This window comes from Taudactylus pleione, unplaced genomic scaffold (assembly GCF_031769625.1).
Source record: "Taudactylus pleione unplaced genomic scaffold, aTauple2 ptg000026l, whole genome shotgun sequence".
Classification (NCBI taxonomy): domain Eukaryota; kingdom Metazoa; phylum Chordata; class Amphibia; order Anura; family Myobatrachidae; genus Taudactylus; species Taudactylus pleione.
This window is the reverse complement of record NW_028284428.1, coordinates 5,385,809-5,409,389: the sequence shown is the minus strand read 5'-3', so window position 1 is coordinate 5,409,389 and position 23,581 is coordinate 5,385,809. Positions and strand designations below refer to the sequence as shown.

General features: G+C 46.2%; 1 protein-coding gene across 1 annotated transcript in view; it reads left to right on the top strand.

Moving 5' to 3' along the window:
- The first annotated feature begins 3,214 nt into the window (after window positions 1-3,214).
- The window catches only part of PTCHD1 (patched domain containing 1), a 289,736-nt gene continuing 269,369 nt past the window's right edge, over window positions 3,215-23,581 (top strand). Inside the window, exon 1 of the mRNA XM_088451593.1 lies at window positions 3,215-3,255. The gene's annotated coding sequence lies outside the window, so the exon portion shown is untranslated. The remainder of the gene's footprint in view (window positions 3,256-23,581) is intronic.

Below are 23,581 nucleotides of genomic sequence, written 5' to 3'. Positions count from 1 at the left end.
ATCTCTACATCCCAATCATAAGAAAATAGCGCAGACTCACTGAAAGCTGTCCGTGGTGCTGAAACGAATAGACCTAAAATAATGTAATAACCGTCCAGTCAGTAATGAAATATCAGTCCGAATAGTTACTGTATGCTTAGCCACTTTTTAATCCACATGGGGAATATGAGTCACACTTTATATATCACAGTAGCCAACAATGATGTTTTCAAGTTTATTCCACTATATAAGACACATTGGTGACATGAAGCATCCACTGCAATATAAAGGGGATGAGAGAAGACAGCATGCCATTTTAAAATACTGATGATTCCATAACATTACTTATGCTGGAGTCACCATTAGAAGTCAGGAGTCATTAAATCAGCCTCCTGAATTTCCCACAAGACCTGTTTTAACACATGCATCAGCGATTCTATAACATGCCTGTTGATGCTTCAGAGTTAAACAGACCGTTGTTATAATTAGCAACACCTTGCTTCAATATCTTGGCAGTATCATACAGAAATACAAGATAATGTTATATACACATTATCAGATAAATTAGAGGGAAACTAATGGCCAGGTGAAATGCAAGAGCTGGCTCTGCAGTGGCTAGGAGATCTCAGTGACCACTTGTTTTATCATTCTGTTCTGTTCATTTAAAATCCAGCTCCATCTGAAAAAAGAAACAGCTATTCATTGAGAGAAGATGCTTTTCACCTACATTCCTCGTTAGCAGGCTACAGCTTCAGATTCAGCATTGAAGCCTGTTGCTAATCTCACTGCCTCGCAGCAGGATTGAGGACAAAGAAAGCGCACCACAATTCCCAGATGTTCTGCAGACCAGAGACTAGTGCCGGTGATACAGACTGCAATTTCATTTACTAGTATGGTCAACATGTGTATTAAGCTAAGGATGATCTGATGCTGACAGCCTGACAGTAGTAGCTTATACTCAGGATATACTGTAGCACACTGATCTCTCCTAGAATTACTAATCAGATAATAAACACAGGGCAGTATATGCTTTTGGCAGTTTCCTAAATGTTAATTACTCAGCAATATGGGATCTCTTTCACTGCAGGGTTATCGCACAAGAGGCAGCTAATGAAACAAATCCACCAGACAGACAGCTAACATTATAGTAACCACCCATAGCATGTCCGTTTGCATTTGTTTGCTATTTTCTATACATTAGCAGCTGTAAAGCACCATTCATTCTGGCATTCTCTACGTCGTGAATCAGCAAGAGCCGTGTAGCACCAGACAAGGAGGAGGATGTGAGTAAGGGGGCTCAAGGTGAGGGGGGAGGAGGGTGGATGCCAGTTCCCAAAGTATTTCATGGTGATTTATTCCTCTCTCCTTTTATATATTTCTCTCTTAAAGGAGGGACAGCCCCTGTGGCAGTTGTATAAGGGAGGAGTGGCTGCAAAAGGGGGGAGGATAAGGATGCATGCTATAGATCATGCTGCAATAGAAGACAGCTTTCTTATGTATGAGGCTTCTGTCTTCTATTATTTGGGATTTGCTTACTGTGTTATTAGGGCGTTTATATATTGCAGCTTTACATTTACTCCTTATTAACCTGTGAGTTTCCAAGTTGAATAGAGTAGTCTTTGTATTTCTGAGCTAAAGACCAGAAATAGCTTGTTTGATGAGGGGATGTCAGTTTTTGTCTGTACCCCTGCATATCAGAACAACTGGTACATTACCACTGCATTATTTTTTGTTTGTTTTTAATTGCAGATATTGACAGGGATATGGCTCCTGAATTGCAACAAATGAAGATGCCAGTTGCCGTTGGGAACCCTAACTGGATATTGCAGCTGCATACAGAGAGATAGAGGTTTGAGGATAGCATAGACATTTCTGGCTGCTGGGATTTGTGCAGACCTCCAGTGATGTGCTGACTGTCTAACTCATCGCCTGAGACCAATGAAATACACAAAACTGTATCTATGCGATGATCATACTTCTATAACCATGGAATTCCCAAATTCCCGCCTGTGGTTGAGACCTCATCAAAGTAGTGCTAGAAATTTAGGACCTGGGGTGGAGGAAGAAGATCACTGCAACTTTTAAATTGATTAACTCAAAAAATCACGACAACCAGATTCAGCTGACTTCTATCTGCTGTGGCAATTTCATTGGAAGGCTACCTCCTGCCATAGCCATGGAACTCACCTAAAGTGGATTTTTACATTCCATTGTTAAATCTCTCGGTTTCCCTCAACTGTCTTTCATAATCTTTCCTCTCTGTTCATAATGGTCAAGTAAATGTCTGGCTTTTCCCATTGATATTAACCATGGTGTGTGCTGAGGCACTAAGGACTGGCTTCCTTTACAGCCTGAAAAATTTGAGACGTCCTGTGCCCATCATGGGCAATTAAAAGTCAATTCATCCTGAGAGTAAATACAGCAGTTTATGTGACTGTTCAAACACAACTTCCAAGACTGTTTTTTTTTGTTCTGGAATAATCAATTAGTTTCTATAGACTAAAGCACCCTAGTGAGAGCCACAGCCTTTTAGGACTCTGGATTTTAACAGCACGAAAGCTCTGCTAAAACAAGAATTGGGAAGTGAGGCAGAGATCTAAATGCAATGTTATATTTCAACCAAACTACAATACTTTGCACAGATATTTTACCTTAGTGAAAAATTATTTCATTTTTATTTTATCTTGCCCTGGACAGTTAATGATGATTAGTCAAATTAACTCTTGCGCAGAACAGTGAAGGTTTGAAAGCAGTGTTGTAAAATCTTATTTTTTTATTTTTTTATTTATTTGTTTTATAACGTTTATATTTTGATTTGGGAGCATTTCTGCATGTTTGTGATTCCTGACGATCCTGGCCAGGCTCTGGGAGAGCCTCAGATCTCAGCCTGTGACTCTCCCCCTCCTTAGCTGCCTCTGCACTAGGATGTTGCGGAAGGTTCTGCACAGGGGGCTGAGAACGTGCTTTTCCAGACTTGGATTTTTTATTGCCAGCCATCCAGTGTTTTTTGTATCAGCTCCAGTGCTGATCTCAATCTTGCTGGGGGCCAGTTTTAGCAGGTATAAGGTTGAGGAGAACATTGAATATTTGCTAGCCCCTAAACACAGCCTAGCCAAGATAGAGAGAAACCTGGTGGATAGTCTATTCCCAGTCAATCGCTCCAAGCACCGTCTATACTCGGATCTTCAGACACCTGGAAGGTATGGCAGGGTGATCATAACATCATCAAGGAGAGCAAACATGTTGGACCAACATCATACAGATCTCATTCTGAAGGTAATTACACTGCATCTCTTCACTTTGCAAACCACCTGTTAGCACCCTGCTACTTAGCATATCAGTATCATTCTCCAGAGATAAAGCAGTACATGATTAAAAGCAGCCTTTCATTTCTGAATACATCCCATACAGTATGAACCTGTCTTGCAACATGCTAGATTAATAGACATAGGCAAGTGTTGATTTAGTTACTGCTAACTGCTTAATTATTCATAGTGTTATTTATACAAAACCTTTTTGGAACCTCTGGTAATAGGTAATATTACTAGTACTAGTCTTTCTAAAGCCAGACCAATGCTGAAGGCTGAAACAAAAAAAATAATTAAACAGATTGGGGTTAATATCTAGATCTAAGACAAAATACTGCTTGCACTTTATTCCCTTACAGTGTATGTGCTACTGAAAGCAGTGCATGCTAATTATGGAACCTGACAAGTGTTTTACTAACTTGCATTACATTTTCCAGTTTTCAACAGTATATTTAACTTTATTTGCCATCTTGGGGATTTTGCTCTGTGAATGAAGTTCAATTAAATGCTTTGACTGTGTTAGTGACTGCTTTAAAAAAAATTGGTAGAACTTTTTGGGAATTTGATGACTTGTGGGGGATTTACTAAGGGCATAGCTCTCCCTAGCTTGTTGTTTTCATGTTCACCTTCAGTGGCGGCTCCAGGGGTGGGGCTGCAGCGCAGTCCACAAGTGAAATAGGGGAGCCACACCAACTGCCAGTGAGTCCCAGCCATCTATGTTTGGCAGCATTTGAAATGACAGTTGGTGTGGCTCCCCTATTTGAATTTTGGACTGCGCTGCAGCCTCATCTCTGAAGCCACCACTGTTCACCTCCTTCACCAAAGAGGTAAAAAAATAGTTTGCACATGCTCAGATAAGATGAAAACTCCAAAATTAGTTACGACCATCAGTGGGTTAACCATCAATGGTACTGTTAGTTGTTACCGTCGATGGTATGAAATTAACGGTGAACACATGTATCTGCTTAGTAATCACTCTGATTCTAGGTTTTTGACTACTGGCTCTTTATACATTGCATATATAATGGTTTTTTAAAAGTGATTGTTTATATGTATAAAAATTAGTTGCTTACACTTATTTTGTAATGGACATACCTCTGTATTACTAAGTGTTCCCTGCTCTTTATGTATCTTGTGATTTATTAAACTTGAAAATTAAAGTGCGAAGTCCATCCAGCTGTCTATCTAATGTTCTGCAATATGGTATATTTAATAATCCATTCAGGGCCGGATTAAGGCTTGTGGGGGCCCAGGGGCAACTAAGTTGTGGGGGCCCCCTCCAATAAAATTGACACCTAGTCACTAAGATCCCTTGCCTTGCCACACAATGCCCCACATCTTCCATAGTGCCCCTCCCAATATGTCCTACAGTGCACCCCCCCCAGTGCCCCTGATTACTCAACCCCCATGTGATCGGCTTGTCTTGAATTGTTTATCTTGTTAGCTGAGTTTTGTGTTCTTCTGCATGCAGACCAGCTCCAAGTCCCCTTATCAGTGATCAGCAACACATATGTGATGTGTCACATGATGCTGATGAGGGGACTCTGGAGCCGCTATGCGCTCTATGCAGAAGAACGCAGAGCCATGGCAGTCCCCATAAGGGAACAGGTGCTGCTAGATACCTGTTCTCGGCAGGATTACACCAACCCTGTGTGGTTACCACTTTCTGTGTGGGGGCCCCGGGGCGACCACCCCTGTCGCCTTCCCCTTAATCCGGCCCTGAATCCATTCTAGTGCTACTGTAGGTATTTCACTATTATGAAATATTGTAATTTTAGGCTCCACTGTGATGAAAAACTGCACAGTGCATTACAGCTTCATGGAACATAGGTCTATGGAACTCATTCAGAGTCGGTCGTGAGCGCTGAGCGCTCACAGCCGACTCTATGTTGCCCCACAGTGCATGCGCACAACGGAGGCGGCTCCATTGTGCGCATGCGCGAGACCTGGCTAACGACGGGCGCTCCATCGTTAGGGGTCTCATAGCAGACGGGGCGAGCTGTCGATGTTGAGCAACAGCTCGCCCCATTTGCTGGGCGGGCCGGGGGTGTGCCTGACCAAACGGAGGCGTTCCAGTCAGAACGCTTGCCGTTTGGGGGCGGCCCCACTGACATCATTGTTGATGTCAGTGGGGAACTTCCTGCTCAAACAGAGCAGGAAGCTCCCTGGGGCTTACGAGTGCCCAGACCCTACCATAGGGTCTGGTCGTAAGCCCCGATGGTCGCGATGGTCAAGACCATCGCGACCATCACCCTTGTCGGTCGTTAGAGCTGTGGGTGTTAACCCACAGCTTAACGATCTACAAGGAGGCGGCCGTTCAGGATGCAAGCAGCCGCCCTGATTCAGAGCGACAGCTTGCATCTAACGACCGCCTCTGAATGAGGCCCAATATCCCATCAAAACTGTGGCCATGCAGAAATAGCCATGAGAGCAAGTAGATTAATTCTGTAAATACTCTGTAATACTTTTGATCAGTGCAGGATGATTAGCTGCATACTGTAAGCATAAATAATAAAGGATTTACCATCATAGAGGCTTAATAGTAGGTGAGGCCACAAATAACAAATAAAACATTACTATCATGAATCCTAGTGTGCCATTCCCTCCTTCATATTGATGTGCTGGTACAGTTTTACCAGAATGCAGTATGTTGCACTTTCCAAGTGCATTTATCTATTCCCATATCCAGAGGAATGTTTCCAAACCAGATGAAAGTGAAAGTGACCCTTATATGCACGTCTGATTAATTTTGTAGACTAGAACTTCAGTGTTTCCGCACATGCATGTGCTAGCTCAGGGCCCAGTTTATGATCCAACAGAGATGTATTAAATGTAGCTTGAATGGCAATTAATTAGGATAGATTAAACCCTATTGTGCAGGTACTGTCAGTACACACTAACTCTTTTTCATATGCTCAGTTAACCAGGAATGTAACTTGTTCCATTCTGATATTTAATGTCTCAGTATGTGCTGACAGTGTGGCTGGTGCAGAGTTGAACGCAAGTCCATTTAGTGGACGGATGTTGTCGCTTCCGCACTGTGGGTCTGATTCAGAGATTTATGTAAAGCTGATATTTTCACAGATCAAATGATTGTTTGAAAATGCGCATGCGCAAAAGCCACACTGGGCAGGTGCAGCAATTGCATTGTGATTACTCTTTCACGTAGAAACCACTTGCATAGTGAGTGACAGGTAGTCAGCATTTGGGGGTGGTAATGGGGGGTTAATTAGAAAAGCGCAGACGTGTCTGACCGGGTTGGTTATGAAATCCCGGCTGTCGGGATGCCGCTGGTCAGAATACTAACAGCAGCATCCCGACAGCCAGAATCCCGACACCCATAGGAAACACGGGTAAGTGTTTTCCTAACACCTACCCTAACCCTAACCCTCCGCGGTGCCTAAACCTAACCTCCCCCTTAGTACATAAATCTAACCTCCCCCTCTCCGCACCCTAATACTAATCCTCCCTCCCCGGTGCCTAACCCTCCCCCTAATGCCTAACCCCGCTACCTAACCCTATCCTCCCCATAACACCCCGATACTTACGTACGGGATGCCGGCGGACAGGATACTGATGCCGGGATCCCGACCTGTCGGGATTTCGGCATCAGCATTCAGACCGTCAGCATCCTGCATGCCGGGATGCCGACTACGTCCCGTCTGACCATTGGAACGCCTTTCATGGGAGTGTATAAATTAGCCATTGTGATCTCCTGTGCAGCATGAGAGCTCTCTGCGTGTCAGGAGAGCTGCAGTGTTTCAGGCATATTTGCTGACTTTTCCGGGAGCAGCCAGTCATCTCGGCTTCTGGGGACGCGGCCAGGCTTCAGCTGTAATTATCGGGGCTAAAGGGCATGATTCGTGTCGCTTAGCTCCGCCCCTGCATACGGACCCGCAAATTTGTCCTAAAATCTCCCCATCCTGCCCACTTCACTAGGAAGGTCTATGGGAAAATGGTGCCTGCACCTTTATTACCGGGGATATCTTTTTTGCTGCCCACATTTTCCCTGAGATTTTTGCTGCTCTGCACTCTGGAGACTGCAGAAAGGGAAGTATAACTATATATGGGTGCAGCATGTGCGGTGTGGGCCCCCCTGAACCCAAGCACACCCTGCATCCATTATAGATATGCCATTGTTGTGACTGCTCCGAGTGCCTACATGTACAAGTTGTATACAACTCAGTCACATCTCCACGGCTGTAACTGGGTGGGTAACAGGGTTTTTGCATGTACAGTAGGCTACGTTTATTCAGAGTTGTGAGTACACAAAGGTATATCTATAAGTGTGCACGTATAATGGTGTTGCTTAGTAAAGGTGTTTGTTTTTCAGTTACTCTTTTCACTAGCACAAGTCTACAGAGACATCGTTAGGATAGAGAACATCCAGGAGACATTTTTCAGAAATGTTGACACCGTATGGCCACCTACAGTAAATGCAAACATAAGGGTAGTGGATAAGTGGAATAGCCTCCCATCAGATGTGGTTGGAGCTAAAATGGTGGAACAATTTAAACACGCTTGGGATAGGCATAAGAATATCCTTAAGAGAGACGTAAGGAGTAAATAAGGTTGAAGTTGCCTAAAGGATATATGAAAAGGGGCAGACTAGATGGGCCAAGTGGTTCTTATGTGCCGTCAAATTCTATGTTTCTATAATGATGTACTATGGAAAATCAAATTTTTACAAATACTGCAATAGCTATAGCTCAATTCCCTTGTTACTATGCCTGGTATCCTTGTCCCCCCTGCCACCCTCATTACTGTGCCCGGGATACCTGCACCTACTGTACCCCCTGTTACTGACCTCAGCTGGTCTCTGAATTAGCAATCTACATAGAAAAAAAATTATGTTAATTACCCAGCGCTGACACATACATATAACAGCCTGCTCCCCAGGGCTACCACCAGATATCATGGGGCCCAGAACTGACAAAATAGGCAGGACCCCCCGTGTTTCTGCAACTCTGTCCCTGCAATGTCTCCCCCACCAACACCCGTTCCATCCCCTACAGCCCACAGACATTTACCTATTTACCTTCTCCTGTGTCTTCTGGCTGCTTCTCTTCACGCTGCGGCCTGTTCCTCTGTCAGTGGTGCGGCACGCATGATGTAATGACGTCACGCATGCCTTGCCTCAACAAAAAATAAATAAAAAGTTTATTGTACTGGGCAGACGTAATCCCCCACATTTCTCTCTTGCAGCGCTCCCTCTCTCTCAGAGATTCCCCCACATTCCTCCCTGTCTCAGTGACACCCCCATACATTCCCCCGCTCTTTATTAGCCATCCTTCCACATTATCATCTGTCTGTCAGTGCCACCCCCCACACATGTTAGTAACACCCCCCTTCTGTCTGTCAGTGCCACCCCCCACACTCACACATGTCAGTAACACCCCACTTTCTGTCTGTCAGTACCACTCCCCACACTCACACATGTCAGTAACACCCCTTCTTCTGCCTGTCAGTGCCATCCCCCACACTCACACATGTCAGTAACATCCCCCACACTCAGGGGCATTTTAAGAGAGGTGGGGGCCTGTGTGCAGCCTACATTTGGGCCCCCTCCTGTCTGATGGTGGCTTAGCGGCACTGAGCGCTGTAGATTCTGACTTCACACCAGAATCTACAGTGCATGCATGGGTCTCCGGGAAAATGGCGCCTGTGCCTACTTTCCCGGGGACATCTTCTCTGCGCATGGGCAGATCACTGGGAAAATGGCCGCCATCATTTTCCCAGTGAGTGTTTGCTGCTCTACAGCGCCAGTCCAGCGCTGCAGTGCAGCAATTCGGGAATTGTCGGAGAGGTAAGTATAATTACTTATGGGTGCAGGGTGTGCAGTGTGGGCCCCCTGGACCCGGGGGCCCATGTGCCCTGCACACCCTGCACCCATTATAGATACGCCCCTGCCCCTTCTGTCTGTCCATGCCACTCCCCACATTCGCACATGTCAGTAGCACCCCCACTTCTGTCTGTCAGTGCCATCCCCCCTCACTCATACATGTCAGGAACATCCCCCCTTCTGTCTGTCAAAGCCATCCCCCCACACATGTTAGTAACATCCCCCCTTCTGTCTGTCAGCGCCATCCCCCCATACTCATACATGGCAGTAACACCCCCCCTTCTGTCTGTCAGAGGTGTCACCTGCCCCTCACCCCATTTACCTCTATTATTATTACTATTATCCTTTATTTATATGGCGCCACAAGGGTTCCACAGCGCCTTACAAAGTACAGAAACAAATGAGCACACAAGACAACAGGTATTAACAGTACAGACAATGCAGGACAAGTACATGATTTATAAACAATGCTGCATAACACCTAAATAAGCAGCAGGGTGTCAGTAACCAAGTTTTAGGTGCCATTGTAAATGAAAGTAAAAGTAAGGCAAGAAGAAGCACGTGAGGGAAGAGGGCCCTGCTCGCGAGAGCTTACATTCTAAGGGGAGGGTCAGACAAACAGGGGTGACACAGATGGGCTAGATCAGGGGTGGGGAACCTTCTGCCCGTGGGCCGTATACGGCCCGTAAGGTGAAATCATCTGGCACGGCCGGCTGTGAGCGGCAGCAGCAGAATCAGCATAGTGTAGTGGCTGTCAGCGGCAGCAGGTAGCGCAGCAGGGGAGAGGGGATGTCAGGATTGTCATCGGCGGCAGGTAGCGCAGCGGGGTAAAGGGGATGTCAGGATTGTCATTGGTGGCTGGTAGCCAATGACAGCCCTGACACACCCCTTCCCCCCCACTGCACTATCAGCTACTGCAGGTAGCACAGCGGGTGGAGGGTGTGTGTGTCAGGGCTGTCATCGGCTATCAGTGGTGGGAGGTAGCGCAGCAGTGGAGGGTGTCAGGGCTGTCATCGGGCGGATTAGTGCAGGGGCTCTCTCCCTATCAGCGGCGGCAGGTAGCACAGAGTGGGGGATCAGGGTGTCAGGGCTGTCATAGAGTGGCATGCAGGGCTCTCTCCCCATCAGCGGCAACAAGGGGGGGTAATCAGGGCTATCATATGGCTGCCATTGAGCTTGTTAGTGCAGGGGCTTGCAGGGTCTCACCCTAACAGTGCGGGCAAGCAGGCGGTGGTGGCACAGCAGGGGATGTGTACAGTCAGTGCTGTCATCAGGCTGGTTAGGACTGAGAGGACCCCAGGGCTGCCTTATCAATCTGCCTGTCACACATCCATAGGGACTGCCCCTCCAGACTCTGTCTGGCAACATACCAAAGAGAAGCAGTTTCTTACAGCCATCACATTAAGGGTGAGTTAATAACGTTTTTAACCAAATATAGGATGCAAATTTTAAGTTAATAATTTTGTATGGCCCCCGAATGATTTTCTAAAAATCAAAATGGCCCTTGGCAGAAAAAAGGTTCCCCATCCCTGGGCTAGATAGTGAGGAAGGAGCATAGAGTAGTGGGTTAGGATGAGCGCTGGAAAGCATTGAGGAAGAAATGGGTCTTGAGAGCCCATTTGAAGATTAAGAGCCAGGAAGCCAAGTGATCGAGGAATTTTGAACGAAGGCCAGGGAGACAAAAAAAGGCAGCTACTTGAAGAAGTTGGAAGAGGCAAATGTCATTAGTGTTGAATGGAAATAATGAGATGGAGGGTTCAGAAAGTAAGACTTGGTATGAGTGACCCAAGGATAGCAGGACCCCAAGACCACCAGCCTGGAAACCTCCAGGCCAGGGTGTGAGAGAATGTGAGGCCCCCAAAGGAGATAGCTGCAGGAGCAGTGGTGTCAGATGGGTAAATCCATGGTTTGGTGATGGCAAGGAGAATCAAGGCGTTGCAAATGAAGTGCTCATGAATGGAGACCAGTTTATTATAGACAAAACTGACTTTCCAGAGGGAACAGGAGAGAGGGACAGAGTTAAGAGGCGACAGGAGAATGAGATTATTAGGGTTGATGTAGTGTGGAGGTGATATTGATCTAGAGCAGGGGGATAAGGAGTGTGAGGTTATGTGGCTGGCTTCTGAATGAGGAAGGGTGACAGCAGGTGGTGGGTCAGGTGGAGGTTTAATGAGGTGTGGGGGGGGCGGGGAGGAGGACAGGTAACTTGGAGAAAAGAGAGGGTGCAAGGTTTACTGGTGGTGCAGCAGGACCATGGTGAAAGAGAAGTGAATAATACTTGAGTTGTGGGAGATGCAGTGGAGAGACTTATATGTGATGAAGAGAGACAGAGGAGGGGAAGGAGGGGGAAAAATGTAGAGGGGACTATGGATGGAGAAAAGAGGTGAAAACTGGTGGTAGAGGAGAAAATGTAGCAGCTGAGTGAGGGAGGAGTAGAATAAAAGAAACATAGTGTAGATGAGGCAGTTGGGGGGAGGAGGGAAAAGTCAGTAGTAGTAAAGAGTGTGAGATGAGGGAGCAGTACAGTTCAAAGATCAAAATCAGATAAAAGGAAGAACAGTGCTGGAAGATGTAAAGGCTACAAAAGTATATTATAAACAAAAAAAAAGGAGTTTAGAGCTGTTAAAGTTGCAAGACTTTAGAATTAGTATAAAGTAGGGGTGTGCACCGGTCACTTTTCGTGTTTTGGTTTCGGATCTGGATCTTTCTTCGTGTTTTGGATCTGGATTGGTTTTGCCAAAACCACCCTTCCGTGTTTTGGGTTCTGGGTTTTGTGTTTTGGATCTGTATTTTTTTTTAAAAAAGCATAAAAACAGCTAAAATCACAGAATTTGTGGGTTTTTCTGCTCCTATGCTATTATTAACCTCAAAAACCTTAATTTCCACTCATATCCAGTCTATTCTGAACACCTCACACCTCACAATAGTGTTTTTATATCCAAAAGGTTGCACCGAGGTAGCTGGATGACTATGCTAAGAGATACGAGTGGGCGGCACAAACACGTGGTCCATCTAGGAGTGACACTGCAGTGGCAGACAGGATGGCAGTTTGAAAAACTAGGCCCCAAACAGTACATAATTCAAAGAAAAAAAAGAGGTGCAAGATGGAATTGTCCTTGGAGTTATGTTGTATAAACAGGACATGCACACTTTAACAAACCAAACATTTCAGCGCCAGGGTCTGCCACACGACTGTGGCTGAAATGATTGGTTCGTTTGGGCCCCCACAAAACAAGCTGGCAATTAATCTGTCCCTGCACAAACTGGCTCTACGGAGGCAAGATGTTGTCCTCATCCTCCTCATCCACCGATTCCTCACCCTCTTCAGTGTTGTGTACATCCTCATCCTCACAGAGTATTAATTCGTCCCCGCTGGAATCCACAACCACAGGTCCCTCTGTACGTTCTGGAGGCTGGTCTCCCTGGAAGAGTTGATAATTCATTTTATGAACATCATCTTCTCCACATTTTGTGGAAGCAACCTCCTACGCCTTTCGCTGACAAGGTTCCCGGCTGCACTAAACACTCTTTCGGAGTACACACTGGAGGGGGGGCAACTCAGGTAAAATAGAGCCAGTTTGTACAGGGACCTCCAAATTGCTTCTTTTTCCTGCCAGTACAGGTACGGACTGTCTGACATGCCTACTTGGATGCTGTCGCTGATGTAATCCTTTAACAGACAGACGCACGCTTGTCGCTGCTGCTTATGGATGCAGGTGCGGCTAGAGCCCACACATTTCACAAAGACAGAAAAAAAAGAAGAATTTTTTTATTGTTTGTGGAGCGCACTTTGAGGGTTACACCACCCTTTAACAGACAGACGCACGCTTGTCGCTGCTGCTTTGAGGATGCAAGTGCGGCTACAGCCCACACAATTCACAAAGACAGAAAAAAAAGAATTTTTTGTATTGTTTGTGGAGCGCACTTTGAGGGTTACACCACCCTTTAACAGACAGATGCACGCTTGTCGCTGCTGCTTTAAGGATGCAGGTGCGGCTACAGCCCACACATTTCACAAAGACAGAAAAAAAAAGAAGAATATTTTTATTGTTTGTGGAGCACACTTTGAGGGTGTCACCACCCTTTAACAGACAGACGCATGCTTGTCGCTGCTGCTTTAAGGATGCAGGTGCGGCTACAGCCCACACATTTCACAAAGACAGAAAAAAAAGAAGAATATTTTTATTGTTTGTGGAGTGCACTTTGAGGGTTACACCACCCTTTAACAGACAGATGCATGCTTGTCGCTGCTGCTTTAAGGATGCAGGTGCGGCTACAGCCCACACATTTCACAAAGACAGAAAAAAAAAGAAGAATATTTTTATTGTTTGTGGAGCACACTTTGAGGGTGTCACCACCCTTTAACAGACAGACGCACGCTTGTCGCTGCTGCTTTAAGGATGCAGGTGCGGCTACAGCCCACACATTTCACAAAGACAGAAAAAAAATAAGAATATTTTTATTGTTTGTGGAGCGCACTTTGAGGGTTACACCACCCTTTAACAGACAGACGCACGCTTGTCGCTGCTGCTTTGAGGACAGTATCATATGCAGTGACAGTAGACTTGTCAGAAATTGTTGGCACGTCCTTCAGTCCGGACCAGATGTCCAAACAGGCCCTTGACTTATGACACAGGCTCACGCTTGGCGCTGCTACTGTGTTGATGCACGTGCGGCTACATCGCACACAAGTCACAAACACATAAAAAAAATAGTTTTTTATTTTTTGGAGCACTTTGAGGGTTACACCACCCTTTAACAGACAGACGCACGCTTGTCGCTGCTGCTTTGAGGATGCAAGTGCGGCTACAGCCCACACAATTCACAAAGACAGAAAAAAAAAAAGAATTTTTTTATTGTTTGTGGAGCGCACTTTGTGGGTTACACCACCCTTTAACAGACAGATGCATGCTTGTCGCTGCTGCTTTGAGGATGCAAGTGCGGCTACATCCCACACAATTCACAAAGACAGAAAAAAAAAGAAGAATATTTTTATTCTTTCTGGAGCACACTTTGAGGGTGTCACCACCCTTTAACAGACAGACGCACGCTTGTCGCTGCTGCTTTAAGGATGCAGGTGCGGCTACAGCCCACACATTTCACAAAAGACAGAAAAAAAAGAAGAATATTTTTATTCTTTGTTGAGCGCACTTTGAGGGTTACACCACCCTTTAACAGACAGACGCACGCTTGTCGCTGCTGCTTTAAGGATGCAGGTGTGGCTACAGCCCACACATTTCACAAAGAGAAAAAAAAAGAATTTTTTTATTGTTTGTGGAGCGCACTTTGAGGGTTACACCACCCTTTAACAGACAGACGCACGCTTGTCGCTGCTGCTTTGAGGATGCAGGTGGAATATAGACGGGATTTGGAACTGGGGACACACTACCTCCATCAATTGTCTAAATCCCACTGCACTAATGGCGGATACCGGATGCACGTCTAACACCAACATAGCAGTCAAGGCCTCAGTTATACGTTTTGCTTCAGGATGACTGCTGTCGTACTTCATCCTCATCGCTAAGGACTGTTGGAGGGTCAATTGTTTAGTAAAAGTAGTGGTGTTCCTACTTCCTCTCTGGGATGATGAACAACTCCCAGCAGCAGCAACAGCACAAGGAGGAAGTGGTTCTTGATCTTTCCCTATTTTATTTTTATTGGAGAAAGCTTGGTCCTCCATTTATGTTATATTGATATATACGTGCGACTAAGGCGCACAGAAACACAGAAAATATTTTTTTTTTGGTTAGGACTGGAGTGTACTTTGGGGGTTACAGCACCCTTTAACGGTCAAGCCAGCCGGCCCTTTACTTATGACACAGGCGCACGCTTGGCACTACTTTGTTGATGCACGTGCGGCTACTGCGCACACAATTCACAAACACAGAAAATATTATTTTTTTTGGTTTGGACTGGAGTGTACTTTGGGGGTTACAGCACCCTTTAACGGTCAAGCCAGCTGGCCCTTTACTTATGACACAGGCGCACGCTTGGCACTACTTTGTTGATGCACGTGCGGCTACTGCGCACACAATTCACAATCACAGAAAATATTTTTTTTTTGGTTTGGCCTGGAGTGTGCTTTGGGGGTTACAGCACCCTTTAATGGTCAAGCCAGCCGGCCCTTTACTTATGACACAGGCGCACGCTTGGCACTACTTTGTTGATGCACGTGCGGCTACTGCGCACACAATTCACAAACAAAGAAAAAATATTATTTTTTTAGCACTTGGGGGGAGCACCCCTGATGGACAGAGCACCCCCTGGACAACACTACAGCACCCCTTTAGGACTGGGACATTGCACAGGACTTTGGAGTGGACACAGCCCCTATGGAGAACTGACTGCACAACACAGTCCAGCCAGCCCCTATGGACTTTGAAGTAGTGGACACAGCCCCTATTAACAACAGCAGCACAGCACAACACAGCCAGCCCCTATGGACTTTGAAGTAGTGGACAACAGCAGCACAGCGCAGCACAGCACAGCACTACTCTGCACTACACTACACTACACAGCCCAGCCAGCCCTAACTCCCACCCTCCCTCTTCACTGTCCACAGCCGAGTGAGAAAATGGCGCCGACGCGGGTACCTTATATAGGATCCAAAACCCGCAAGACTCGGAAGGCGGGATGATGACGTTTTGCCTCGATTTCAGATCCGAGTCAGGCGGGAAAAGTCGAGCCTGACTCGGATCTGCCTCGGATCAGGGGGGCTCGGGGGGGTTCGGATTTCAGAAATCCGAACCCGCTCACCCATAGTATAAAGTATGATTATAAAAAAAAATAAAAAAAGGTATAGGTGTGAAACAATGGTAGATACTAAAGTGGAATAAAGATAAATTGACACTGGTACTGGAATGATTTAAACAGTGTAGAGAAGAAACACAAACATACAAGAATTAAATGTTCAGTAAGCAGGTAGTTGTTTGCAATGCTGAAGCAGGGTGTTGGCAAAAGCTGTGTCCAGGTTATAATGAAAGCTGGTGGCTGAGTTGCAGGGTTTCCAGAAGCTCAGAAGATCCTTTGCATTTTTTCCAAGTTATAGAGAGTTCTTTTAAAATGTTGTCCTCCTGACTAACTCTTTAAGTTATGCTGTACATGTAGTTCCACTTAGAAAAAAACCACTTTGTAATAAAAACCTAAGCAGCCTTGTAACCTACCGAGTACATAGCATACTTGCCTACATTGTATTTCCCTTTTGCGGGAGACTTGGGGAGAGTAGAAAGATCGGGTCGTGATGGGGGTGGGGCCTGACATCTTGCATCATTAGGCCCCGCCCCCTTCATGGGAAATTGCAGCGATTGGCGTAAATTTGCATAAGGGGCGGGGCTAAATGGCGCAATTCGTGCAGAATTGCGTAATTAAGCCCCGCCCCCTACACAGAGACCCGCGATTGCTGCGGAAGTTCTGCCCATTGTGCCCACTTCACTAGGAAGTGGGCAGAAAGCGGGAGAAATGCCTACCCTTCCGGGGGTGCAGGGGGTTACCCGAAAAATTGGGAGCCTCCCGCAAAAACCGGGAGGGTAGGCATGTATGGTACATAGTTAAGCATAACATGTGTAGTCACTGATTGCACCCACCCCCAATAACCTCACCGACACCAGATACAAGTCATAGCATTCTAATACAAACAAGCAGAGCCAAAACAGCATCCCACGATGCTAGGAGATAATATTTAATTATATAGTAATATCTTAAGTTTTCTGGAGTTTACAGATATTAATTAAAGACAATACACCTAGAAAATCAGTGTATTCCAGACAGCATTGGTATTTCTGTAATAGATGCCTGGTGCAAACAGATGTTTAACTAGAAAACCAGTGTATTCCAGACAGCATTGGTATCCCTGTAAAAGTGCGCTGCTGTGGGGCCCTCACTGTCGCCTGTTGCCACCTGGGGAGGTGTCCGCACTGCTCAGTGGCAGACTGGGCCAGGGGGCAGGGTGCCATCTGCCCCCCAGGCCAGTACAATGCTAGTATTCCACAGCCGCCTGGTTGTGGGAGTACTGTAAGGCAGTCGCAGATGGTTCTTCAGCTCCGACGGGCGGCTGGCCAGCTACGCTTCTAGATAGAGCTGACTAGTTGCAGAGGCTAATCAAAAATGGCTGCCCCCATAGTAAGCTACAAAGAAATGGCCACTGTCGACCAATGGGGAGCCAGGTTTCCTTTCACAGGAACCCTGGAGGCTGAAAAGTGTAAAAAGGGGGCGGGACTTACCGGAGAGTCTGTCAGTGAAGAGGAGCTAAATAAGAAGTTTGATGGCACCCAGGGAGGAGAGAGAAAGAGAGGGCAGAGTTGAGGAGTGATCCAGTGTACAGGAGATCCTGTGCTTCCTGTCTTTTCTACCGTTTTAGAAACCAGGTAAGAGGAGGGTGGAGCTTATATACAGTGTATGTGTCTCTCAATCTCATCTATCTATCTATCTATCTAAGATCTATCTATATCTAATCTTGTATACAAATTATATCAGTGTGGCATAAACTTTGCAAGGGGGTTTTCGTTCTTTATAATATTCATTGTCAGAATTCAGTCAAGCGTGATGCTGAATAGCCCTGGGATTGAGCTCCTGGAGCTATTCAATTCAGCGCGCTGTTAAGTCGGAGAAAGCCAGTTCTCACAACTTTACCTTGGTGTTTAGTCATGAGAACCGGCATTCACCGACTAAAGTGCCGGCCGCGTGGCTGTTAGCGCCGTGCTAAGTTGGCAAACAGCCATGCGGCCAGCAGTTTTGTCGGATTTCTCCTCGCATCCCCAGGGGGGTGCGAGAAGAAATCCTTTAGCCTGACCAAACATCGAGTTGAATTGAATAGCTTCAGGAGCTTCCTCCCAGGGCTATTCAACATCACTTTGAATTGAATTCCCCTGCGTGTGTGTGGACTTAATGTGCCTGTATGTATATTAGTGTTCAAACAGGGCACTATGCCCTGCCCGTTTTGTTAACTATGAAATACACCCTGCCCATTTTGTGATTGATGAATTGTGCCCCGCTTTCTCTGGGTCAGATAAACACACTGTGGGATGGAGTTTTAGGGGAATGTGTAACAAAGGGCCGGGCGCAGCTGCTCAACCCAGTCCCCAGGAGACGCACACAATAGATGGTATTTATTTATAGCTCTTTGTCATAACAATTTTACCATCATATACTTAATTGGCTATTTAAACCACACACACATTACGGAAACCATTGTTGTCACACCCATTTTTACATTGCATTCGCTAGTAGAAAAACATGGCCACTTGCTTGCGTCTGCCCCCCACGCTGAAAGTTGCCAGCCAGCCCCTGGCGCTACTGTACATAGGAGTGTTCTGCTCAGCATATGCTGGGCTGATCCAGCTGCTCTGTGCTCTCGTCTCTTTGTCAGGTGGCTGGTCCGGGGGGGTCCGGACTATAGACAGACAGTAATTAGTTAGACAATGTCTAGATAGACATCTGATGTTGGACAGTTAATAGTTAGACAAGGATAAAAGTTCAACACAGGCAAAAGTCAGACACACTAAACTTAGACAGGGTCAAAAGTTCGACATGAAAAAGATCAACACAAAAATGGTCGACACATTTTTTATTTTTAGGATTAGGGTTAGGTTTAGGGTTAGGCACTTACTGGAGGGTTAGGGTTAGGCACTTAACTCCACGGTTAGGGTTAGGCACTTACCTCCACGGTTAGGGTTAGGCACTTACCCAGAGGGTTAGGCACCAGGAGGGAGGGTTAGGGTTAGGCACCAAGGGGAGGGTTAGGGTTAGGGTGAAGATTAGGGCTAAAAAAAAAAAATGTCGACCATTTTTCGTGTTGACCATTTTCATGTTGAACTTTTGACCCTGTCAACCTTTTGTATCTGTCGAACTTTTTACATGTCTAACTTGTGTCTGACTTTTGGTTGTGTCTAAGTTTTTTCCCAGTCTAACTACTGACTGTCTAACATCTGGTGTCTATCTAGACATTGTCTAACTAATTACTGTCTATCTCTTATACCACTCCTGGTCCGGGCGAGGGGGCAGCTGCCATCCAACAGGAAGCAATGCAGCTACAAAGTCACTGTCAGTGTGACGGATGCCTGGCGCTGCAGTGCGGATCGATTCCGTAGTTATAATCCTCTATGCGCTGGATACCAGCTGGCCCATTATTCTCAAGGGGCACCTGCTATATTACTGGTAGATCCATCCCTGGGTGGACGTGCCCCCTCCCTGTCCAGGCCTGGCAGTCCCCCCCTGATGGCGGCCCTGCTGCTCCCTTCTAGACTGGTTCACAGTGAGGGCTGGAGACCTACACCAGGAGCACACTGTGGGGGAGAACTACTAAGCCTTTGAGAGTGATAAAGAGGAGAGAGAAAGAGTACCAGCTCCTAACTGCCATGTTATAGGCTGTTAAATCAGAAGTAGCATATGAAAATGGGCGCCAAACCTGCATAATGCTATACAGACCCTTATAAAAACATCATATACTGGACCTCTTCCACTCTGATCCCATCTCCCGGGCAAACCAGCCGCCTTTCAGGCCGCGCTCATTGATAATGCTTTATCAAAAATTGATCCTCTTTGTTCAAATCATCAATCAGTCAAGATGGTATTGACTGTGTGACACCCATCCTAGCCCCTGCTTGCCCACTTGCTCTCCTCACCGCCAGGACAACTCTTCCCGGAGCACAGCCCCACCACACTGGCAGACTTTTACAGCTCTCCAAAGTTTTTTTTTTTTTTATAGTTTGTATTGGCTCGTTTATAGAACTTGCCCCTCCTGCTGGCTGTTATTCAGTGCTGAGGCTGGTGGTGCAATGCTCCTCCACTTGCTGCTGCTAGACACACAGACTAGAGACCACAGAGTGAGACAGGCATCTCCCTCGACCCTGTCAGTCCCAACAATGCTGATGGCCATCCCTACTCTATCTTACCCCAGCAATTGCACCCCTATATACCCACTTACCACTACCACTCCCCTTCCATGCAGTTTGTACTCCTGGGCTTTGTTACCCTCCTGGTGTCCTGCACCTTCCCTGCTAGATCTATAGAGGAAAGCTTGTAAGGAACATGTATTAGTATTTATTTATTGAATATTACATGTTACATGCAATTTATTTGTTATTCTGTTTGTCACCTTTTAATTATGTACTGATAATATAAGAAAGGTAATGTTGCATAACTTGCATTTGTGGAATGACAGCACCATAGGCTTTTAGAGAAGGGGGAAACGTTCCAGCTACTATCTGCAAATGACCCTTAAACCCTCCTAATTCCTATGCATTGCATGTGGTGGTAGTTGTTTGTTTTACCCTCCTTTTGGTATGCATCTATTTTGCCCCCCATGGGTTTCCATGGGGGGGGGCAAAGAGGCAAAGAGCTGCCTGCACAATGCCATTAAACAACGAACTGCCTGATTCAGAGATGTACGCTATGCCGCATTTTATGCAGATCAAGTGATTGTATTCTAATGCAAATGCGTGTTAGTCACCCATGCAATTATTTTGCAAATACGCCTACACAGAGGATCCAATCGCAGAGTTAGTGACGGGTAGTCAACATTTAGTGGCGGTAATGGGGCGTGGCTAGACAAATGCAGACATTTATGACCGCTTAAACTAGGGATGAGCGAGTTCGGATATCTGAAATACGATCCGAGCCAGGAACCGAGTCCGTCTCTGGTTTTTCCGCCTGACTCGGAACTGAATTCGAGGCAAAACGTCATCATCCCGCCTTCCGGATCTCGTGGGTTTTGGACTCTATAAAAGGTCCCCGCGTCGGCGCCATTTCTCACTCCGGCTGTGGACAGTGAAGAGGGAGGGTGGGAGCTAGGGCTGACTGGGCTGTGTTGTGCTGCTGTTGTCCATAGGGGCTGGCTGGGCTGTGTTGTGCTGCTGTCATAGGGGCTGGCTGTGCTGTGTTGTGCAGTCAGTTATCCACTCCAAAGTGTATAGGGGCTGGCTGGACTGTGTTGTGCAGTGTCCCATAAAGGCTGTAGTCCTAAAGGGGTCCTGTAGTGTTGTCCAGGGGTTGATCTGTCCATCAGGGGTGCTCCCCCCAAAGTGCACTCCAAAAAGGGAAAAAAAAATTTTGTTTGTGAATTTTGTTCGCAGTAGCCGCACGTGCATCAACAAAGTAGCGCCAAGCGTGCACCTGTGTCATAAGTAAATGGCCGTCTGGCTTAGCCGTTAAAGGGTGGTGTAACCCCCAAAGTGCACTCCAACAAATATTAAAAATAATTTTCCTGTTTGTGAATTGTGTGCACTGTGGTTGCACGTGCATCAACAAAGGAGCAGCACCAAGCGTGCACCTGTGTCCCATAAGTAAAGGGCCAGCTGGATCATCTCTTAAAGGGTGGTGTAAGCCCCCAAAGTGCACTCCAACAAAAATAAAAAATTATTTTCTGTGTTTGTGAATTGTGTGCACTGTGGTTGCACGTGCATCAACAAAGGAGCAGCACCAAGCATGCGCCTGTGTTCCATAAGTAAAGGGCCGGCTGGCTCATCTGTTAAAGGGTGGTGTAACCCCCAAAGTGCACTCCAACAAAAATAAAAAATTATTTTCTGTGTTTGTGAATTGTGTGCACTGTGGTGGCATGTGCATCAACAAAGCAGCAGCGCCAAGCGTGCGCCTGTGTCCCATAAGTCTGTTAAAGGGTGGTGTAAGCCCCAAAGTGCACTCCAAAAAAATTAAAACTTATTATTTTCTGTGTTGTGAATTGTGTGTGCTGTAGCCGCACGTCCATCAACAAAGGAGCAGCGACAAGCATGCGCCTATGTCATAAATCAAGGGCCGGCTGGCTTGACCCTTAAAGGGTGCTGTAACCCCCAAAGTGCACTCCAAAAAATTTTTTAAATTCTTCTTTTCTGTGTTTGTGTGTGCCTTAGCCGCATGCATATATCAATCAATATAACATAAATGAAGGACCAAACTTTGTCCCCTAATAATAAAATAGGGAAAGATCAAGAACCACTTCCTCCTAGTGCTGAAGCTGCTGCCACCAGTCATGACATAGACAATAAAATGCCATCAACGTCGTCTGCCAAGGTCGATGCCCAATGTCATAGTAGAGGGCATATAAAATCCCAAATGACAAAGTTCAGGAAAATGACCTTAAAAAAAACATTTAAATCATCTGAGGAGAAACGTAAACTTGCCAATATGCCATTTACGACACAGAGTGGCAAGGAACGGCTAACCTATGTTCATGACTAGTGGTTCAGCTTCACATGATGATGGAAGTCCTCCTTCTGCTACAAAAATCAAACGAGTTAAGCTGGCAAAAGCACAGTGAAGAACTGTCCATTCTATGCGTTCTAAGAAGATATCACAAATCCCCAAGAAGAGTCCAAGTGTAGTGGCGGTTGCCATGCCTGACCTTTCCAGCACTGGACGGGAAGAGGTGGCTCTTTCCACCATTTGCAAGCCCTCTGCAAGTGCTGAAAGGAGCACCCACAGTCCACTTGCTGATATGCAAATTGAAGATGTCACTGTTGAAGTACAACAGGATGAGGATACTGGTGTAGCTGGCGCTGAGGAGGAAGTTGGAGAGGAGGATTCTGATGGTGATGTGGTTTGTTTATATCAGGCTCCGGAGGAGACAGTTGTTGTCCATGGGATGAAAAAGCCCATCACAGTCATGCCTGGGCAGAAGACCAAACATTCCACCTCTTTGGTCTAACAATATTTCTATCCAAATCCGGACAACTGTCTTGCCATATGTACCATATGTAAAGGTGAAATAAGTAGGGGTAGGGACATTAACCACCTAGGAACATCCTCCCTTATACGTCACCTGCAGCGCATTCAGAAAAAGTTACTGTCAAGTTCAGAAACTTTGGCTAAGACCGTAAGCAGTCCAGGGACACCTAAATCCCTTTGTCCTGTTGTATCCAAGTGCCTGCAAACCACACCGTCAACTCCCTCCTCGTCAATTTCCTCCTTAGTCAGGATCGGAAGTAGTGCTGCAGGCCATGTCACTGGCATGACTGACTCTCCTATCCGGGATTCCTCCGGAGGATCCTGCATTGCTACGCCTACTGCTGCTGCTGCTGCTGTTGCTGCTGGGCATTGTTCATCATACCAGAGAGGAAGTAGGAACACCACTACTTTTACTAAACAATTGACCCTCCAACAGTCCTTAGCGAGGAGGATGAAGTACGACAGCAGTCATCCTGAAGCAAAACGTATAACTGAGACCTTGACTGCTATGTTGGTGTTAGACGTGCATCCGGTATCCATCATTGGTGCAGTGGGATTTAGACAATTGATGGAGGTAGTGTGTCCCCGGTTCCAAATCCCGTCTAGATTCCACTTCACTAGGCAGGCGATACTGAGACTGTACAGAAACGTCAGAAAAAAGTGTCCTCGGTGTCCTGAAAAATGCGGTTGCACCCAATGTCCACATAACCACGGACATGTAAACAAGTGGAACAGGGCAGACTAAGGACTATATGACTGTGACAGCCCACTGGGTAGATGTATTGCCTTATGCAGC